Consider the following 7,476-nt stretch of genomic DNA (forward strand, 5'->3'; position numbering starts at 1 on the left):
TGCTGCAAAAATTGTGACTTTAACACGAGTCATGTGTTTTCAGATCAAAAAAAACACGAGTCATGTGCGAAAGAATGTGGTGATTGGTCAGCATCGCAGATTTTCAAAGTTCCTGATCACATGTGGTAGGGTCCATGTGGCATGCTACGATAGGAACTCCCCTCTTTTCTTTTCATTTTTTTAATCGTTAGATTAATATATTTTAATTGTTTAGGTTTTAATTTTTTTATAAAACTATTTATAACCTTATTTAGTTCTTCTGATGAAAAAAACAGAGTTTTCAAAACTAAAAGCAGAAAAAAAAATTATCAAATTGAATTGGAGCTAAATTTATAACTTTGTTTTATAAAAATTGATTATCTTTTTGTATGTATTTTCCGTTTGTATGATCTTATTTTGATGTCAAGACAAATTTCTAATTTTTTTTGCCAACAAAACAAAATTTTTTTAATTAAATTACGAGGGTTCTAATATTTTTTAAAATAAGATATTGAGTTTAAGTGTGTTAAAAAATTTATTTGGAGATTATACTTGGGTTAAATATAAATTAAATGGTGATAACTAATAAATGGGTTACTTAAAAATAATCTTAATATATATGATTACTTTACGTGGGAACAAGACCTCGGAGTTCACTAAGAAGACATTTTGTTTAGGCATAGTTGTCAGTAGAAATTAGGAGAGTTTTCATATATCAGAATTAGAAATCAAATCCTTTAACTACATGCTATTTATATGTATAAAAAATTAGGATTAATACCATTATTTATAAAATTTAACTTCATTTTGATGTTAATCCTTAAAACTTGATTTTATTTTGTTCCTTAAAATAACTTGTTTCAGAAACTAAAACTACTAATTCCAAATTTTAAAGATTAAAATTAAAATAAATTCAAATTTTAGTTATTAAAGATAATATTAACGGAAAGGTTTTTCTTGCCCTAAATATAAAAAAATTTATACATAAAAAAAGATCGTATATCATACGCCGAGGACGTTTTGTTGGGGCATGGTCACCAACAGTGACAAAAAGGAGAAGAATACAAAAAAGCAAGACTTCACCAAAGTGAATAAAAGCGCAAGAGCAATGAAACGGGCCACGACCACCGAGCGCTTAGATCGACTGGCATGGGATCGTTCTAGTTTAGCCAGAGGTCTCACGTTCGAGCCCTGGGTACGCAGCCACGATAATAACTCGGTGGGAGCAAGGTGCCCTACTTAGCGAGCCAACATTCCCGCAAACTGGATTAGTCGGTTGCCGAAGGCGCCGGATACCAGTAGGTTGTTACTGGGGAAAAAAAAAATGAGACGGGCCACGCCTTGCGCAGTTACGCGGGCATTGTCATGACAGCGAGTGAAAATAACAATGATAACATGTGCTTTGTCTTAAATTTGTGCTCTTTGGACTAATTTCTTTTTTTTTAAAAAAAAAAAGAAAACTGGATACTATTAGAAAGCCAAAAGAAGAACAATACAAAAGAGAAGAGTTTACTATGCTTCATCAGCGTCCGCCTCTTGGGTAAAAGTTGGAGGCTGATAAAAAATAAAATAATTCCCGCCCAACATATGGGCTCACTTTGGCAAGGTGATTAGTTAAGGTTAAGTTTTTCCTATTAACATCAACAACAGAAGTAACTTGCCAATCTCTATGAACTAAAGTCTAATGTCCTCAACTTTTGGAACTAATTTCTGTACTTATTAATAAGTATTACTATTGTTATAATTATAAGACTTTGTTTACATTTCTCTTATCTTATTTATAAGACACTTCCGGCATATTTCATACAAACCAAGAAAAACCTTAAAATATATTAACTTTCCATTAATATATAATAATTTTTTAACTTTACCCATATTCAGTATATACATATTTTTTTAAAAAATAACTACCTACACCATAATAAATGAAAGATAAAATAGTACATTCACATTGAAAATTGGTTTTTTTACTAAAATACTACAAACAGTAAAATTATATACCAAAATGCTACACTTTTAAAAGTATTTACCAATATGCTGCACTTAAAATCGTTCTTCAGGTGAGTGATTTTTAAATTCGTTCTTCTGGTGAACGATTTCTTCATAATCAGTCCTTAATATGTGTGAAATGGATGAAAATCGTTCTTCAGGTCGACTTCAAAACTTCATCTGCTCTCATCTTCTCTCCTGATAAATGAAAATAAAATGATTAGTATAATGATTTATCAATCATTTGAATGACAACATCATGACTAAATAATGAGAGAAAAATATTGATAATTACATAATGATATTAAAACTAACTATGAAATGACCATAAGATGTACATTAATTAAAAATAAAAAGTAACAAATATTTTATTGTAAAAATAAAAACTAAGTTTATAAAGAAAAAATAATTTTCACATTATTAGACTCAAATGTTATATCAATTGGATCATCAAAAATCCGTCTATTTGTGAATATATACACAAACTCTTTTTTATGATTTTATTTTAGCCCTTGAAATAGCCTGTTTCAGAAACTAAAACTACTAATTCTAAATTTTTAAAGATTAAAATTAAAATAGGATCAAATTTTAATTATTAAAGATAATATTAACGGAAAGGTTTTTCTTGCCCTAAATATAAACAATTTATAGGTGAAAAAAGATCGTATATCATACGCCAAGGACATTTTGTCGGGGGCATGGTCACAAACAGTGACAAAAAGGAGAAGAATACAAATGAGCAAGATTTGACCAAAGGGAATAAAACCGCGAGAGCAATGAGACGAGCCACGCCTTGCGCAGTTACGCGGGCATTGTCATGACAGCGAGTGAAAATAACAACAGTAACATGTCATTTGTCTTAAATTTGTGCTCTTTGAAACTAATTTCGGTGTTTATTTATAAGTATTACCTCTTATACAAGATCTTGTTTGTAGATTATAAACAAAATTTTATAAATAAGACGGGAGGTAGTATTATGGTACTTATTAAATTTAATAATTTTTTAAATTTAATATAGATGGTTGAGATTTAATATTTAATATTTTTTAAATGTTTTTTAATAAATACATAATCCAAAATAATGTAATATCTTAAATGTAAATTTTTTAAAAAGTAATTTTTTACTAAAAAATTACTAGTTTAAAATTTTAAATATAGACTATTAAAATTATATCTTAATGATTTAGAATTAATGATATTTAAGATTTTTTTTTGTTAGTGCTGCTAGAACTTTTTATAAGTATCTTATAAAAGAGACGAGAAACGACATTATGAGCAAAATGTTTTTTTAAAAAAAAAAAATTGACTCCCTTGCAATAGTCTCGTACTAAGGGCCTGTTTGGATGCTCTAAAACTTTGGTTTCAGAAGCACTTTTTCGCAAAACGAGGTAACCTCCTTCACATATTTACTTCGTAATCCGTAAAAGCACTTTTAAAACCATGGTTTAGTTTCTATCCAAACACTCCCTAAATCCAAAGTCACAACAAAAGTGAAAGACAAATTTTTATAAATTAGATTTGTTTTGTACACAAGGGATTAAAGTTGAACACATGGGACGGTGCTACTCACACCGGCTTGATTTTCTTTTCACACAGACACAAACATTACCATCACCCTTCTAGTTAAATATTATTTTGAAATACCAACAGCGTTAGGTTTAATGAAAAGAGCTAGTCCTTCACAACATAGCAAACCAAAATTTAAATTTCTACTGAGAGAAATACTTACATTTAGTGCTCGACAGTGTCTCAAAAAGAATTGTCTCTAATAGAAAGATACCTGTGCTTTAGAAAAAAAATATTTTGAAATATTAAGCAATTATTATTTTAATGTTTCAAAGCATGTGGAGGACAAAATTATTAAATAGAATCATTCTCTCGCGATCGCAATCTATGCAAGAAGACATGAATTACGGTTCACCGAATTGTTTGATGAAAATTAATTGAATCGCAACAAGACAAAGCGCCATAAATTAAAAACCGTGATGGATGGAGAATGGTAGAATGTTAAATGAACCTTTGCGAGAGTAAAACAAGAACGAATTGTACTAAAAAGTGAACATCAAACAAAATGTTGGCTCAAATTGTCTCCTTCTATACGAAGAGATAATTGCTTGATTGAGATTGTAATTTCGATTACGTCCAAGAAAATTAAAAAAAAAAAATTGTAACTTTATCTATCTGGCCCCTCAGATTTGAGAGGCCAGCAATTCAAAGGGCCTTTTCATTGATCGGGAGAGACTAATCCATTATCTATATTCCGTTAAGGCGTTAAGCAGGATTGTGTTGGCAGTTAATATTCTTGAGAACGCCATTTGATTTAGCTCAGAGGGATTCAAGATAAGCCGAAAAGGATAGATTTTGATGGCAAACAGACACCAACACAAACAATACATAGAGGTTTTTTTTTTTTTTTTTATCCCAACAAATGATAGTACGTAGCTCAAAGATTGTTAACTTCTTTCAACCTTTTTAAAATTTTTTTTGTTTAATGAGATTTAAATTCTAAATTTTTGCTTACATCCCACCTCGTTTAATTTCTTTTGTATCAACAACTACGTTGGATTTGAATTTATAAACTCACAGTTAAAAAAAGAGAGAGAGAGAGAAAAGGATCAGAGGAAAAAAAACCAAGAATGGAGAGGGTTGACAGAGGTGAGAGCAAGAGAAAATAAAAAACATATAGCCATATGTAATTAGAGAAACTGACGTAATAAACATAAAAAATTCGATGCAAGTCTTATCATTCTATTTGAAAAAGTATATATGTATTTTTACACCTAATGCTCATTTAAGATGTTTGATACTCTTTTTTTTTAAAAGATAAAAGATATTTTTGCATTTTTATTCTTAAAATATAAATTACTCATCCGGTTCTTAATATAAGACCTATTTAACTAATCTGATTAGATTAAAGAAGTTAAATAAGTTAGTTAATTATAAAAAATATAACATGTTTTTCTTAAAATACCATATTCATCTTTCTTAATATTCTCCCTCCCTCTTTTACCTAATTATAGTTGAGGAAGTATCCATAACGGTTATTTTAAAAAAATTGATAAATATAAAAAATAAATCTTATATTTAATACTAAAATCAATTTAATAATTAGATCTTATATTAAAAATTAAAAAGTACGGGAGGAAATATTTTTGACGTTATTTGATGATAAACACTTCTCCCCCTTTTCATAAAATTATAAAAATAAATACTACTTGTAACAATTTGAGTTATATTAATTTTTTTTTAGCCCACAATAAATGCGATCTGAAGGGCTATTTTTGCCCAATCTAACATCTCATTGGGACTTGGTATTGTTTGGCAATTTTTAAAAATATTTCTAAGAAATATTTTTAATAAAACGAGACAAATTCCTTCACATACTTACTTCATAAACTGTAAAAATATTTTAAAATTATAATTTAATTTTTATCTAAATACTCCTGGAATTAGCTGAATATAAAATAATGAGTTGAAGATGAAGACGAGTGAGGAAACAGAAGAGAGGAGGGAGTAGGGTCCGCACTGAGAGGGAGGAGCGTCCCTGACACGCTCACCATTCTCGAAGCCAATCTTCCCTCTCTCTCTTGCGTTTTTAATTTCTTCACCAAACCAAACCACTCTCTTCTAGTCTTCTCTTGCTTTCTTTCTCCGTCCTCGTTTCGTTTCTTTCGAGGAATCCATCCGTCCTGTTCCTCCCAAATCCCACGCAATGACTGTATTTTCCTCCCACCCAATGGCATAGCCATAACCATGCTTCCAAGTTTTGCTTTTGGTTGACCATATCATAGCCTCCTTTTTCTTTTCTTCTTTTGGGTTTGATGGCGGCTCTCCTCCTCACCCTCTTGCGCAAAACCTGAAGTCATATCGTTTACAACTTCTGAATTTCATTCTTGATATAAGAAGTACTTAGAGATTTAATTTGATCTTTTAATTAAGACCTATATTTATTAGTATTTGGAATCCTAATCAACATTAATCATGATTCTAATATTTCATTTTTAGTTTATCAGAAGAAAAAATCATTATACAGTTGTTTATGTTTTCCCTCAATTTATGATTTAGTACAAATACTTTTTTTTTTTTCACGTGATAGCATTTAATTTTATTTTGACAGGACCTATGTCTATTGGTGTTTGGGATCTTAATCAACATTAATCATAATTCTAGTAACTGATTCTCAGTTAAAAAACTAGATTAATCTATAGCCAAGTCAGTTACAATTAAGATCAACAGGAAAAATCATTATACAGTTGTTTTCCCCCCTCAATTTATAATTTAGCACAAATATTTTCTTACATGTTACTATTTCAGGTCTCTAATATAGAACCTAACTAAAGAGTTAATGTTAGTCCTGGTTAACTCTATTAATATTACCTCAACAATAATGAAATAAGAGAAGGAGGAAGGGAATTAAAAAAATACTTAGAGTCTTTTACAAAAAATACATCATATTAATTAATTCAATTAATATACTTAATATATTCAAATTAGTTAAATACCGGATAAGTGGCATTTAATTTTATTTTGTTAACACCGTTTATTAGCCTTTATAAATTTGTTTTATTCCATTGGCTCTTAAACTAACAGGGCAAACATATCAAGATGAAAAAAAAAAATTCATCAGGAGATAAAAATATATATAAATAGTAAATTTAAAACTGAGAAAAAATATAAATACGTGCAAAATGATTTTTTTTCAATAGAAAAATTATATTTTCTCCGCCTCTTTTATAATAGCGACCTAACTTCTTTTTTGTTTGTTTGGTGATGCCTAGCTTTTGTTCTTGCTAGAAAGTTTAAAGAACTTGTGTATCATGAGTTTCTTTTCTTTTTATTTTTGTTCCTTTTTAAGCGCAAAGGGCATCATTGTAAAGGACACAGCTACATGTTCAGAAAGATGAACCAAATAATTCCAACGAGTAAAGCAAATCCATGGAGGAAGAACTCTTTAACTGTAAATCTTAATCTTTAAGGGAAAAAAAAAAGCTTTTCCCAAACACTAGATCATAATGTTTACTTGCTTTCTCTAATTTTTAATATAAAAACTATTTAATTAATTTGAATAAATTAAAAAATTAAAGAAATTATTTAATTTTAATTAATATGACATAATCTCCCTTTAATGTCCTTATATTATATTAGATTAAAAATGAGTTTATGAGATAGATTTTTTTTACCATAATTTATAAGATAGATTAGTTGTCCATGCAAAAAATGATAAATATGAGAAAAATTGGTGCCTATAGTTTAACAAATGTAATATGATCTTCCCAAAATAATAAATATGAGTTTATTATTAACAAATTTCACCAATCATAATATAGATTTCAATTCACACCCTCATCACACACTTCTATGTGAAAAGAATCGCATCCTCATCAATCAATCCAAAACTACTCCTATTAAAATAATTCCAAGATGCTGGGAAAAAAAAAAAGAGAGAAAGTAATTCCAAAATTATGAAGTCTTGTTTTGTTTTATTTTTTTGGTGAAATTACGAAGTCT

The sequence above is a fragment of the Neltuma alba genome, unplaced genomic scaffold, assembly GCF_004799145.2.
Source record: "Neltuma alba isolate B1F8T4 unplaced genomic scaffold, ASM479914v2 tig00012511_pilon, whole genome shotgun sequence".
In the NCBI taxonomy this organism is placed as follows: domain Eukaryota; kingdom Viridiplantae; phylum Streptophyta; class Magnoliopsida; order Fabales; family Fabaceae; genus Neltuma; species Neltuma alba.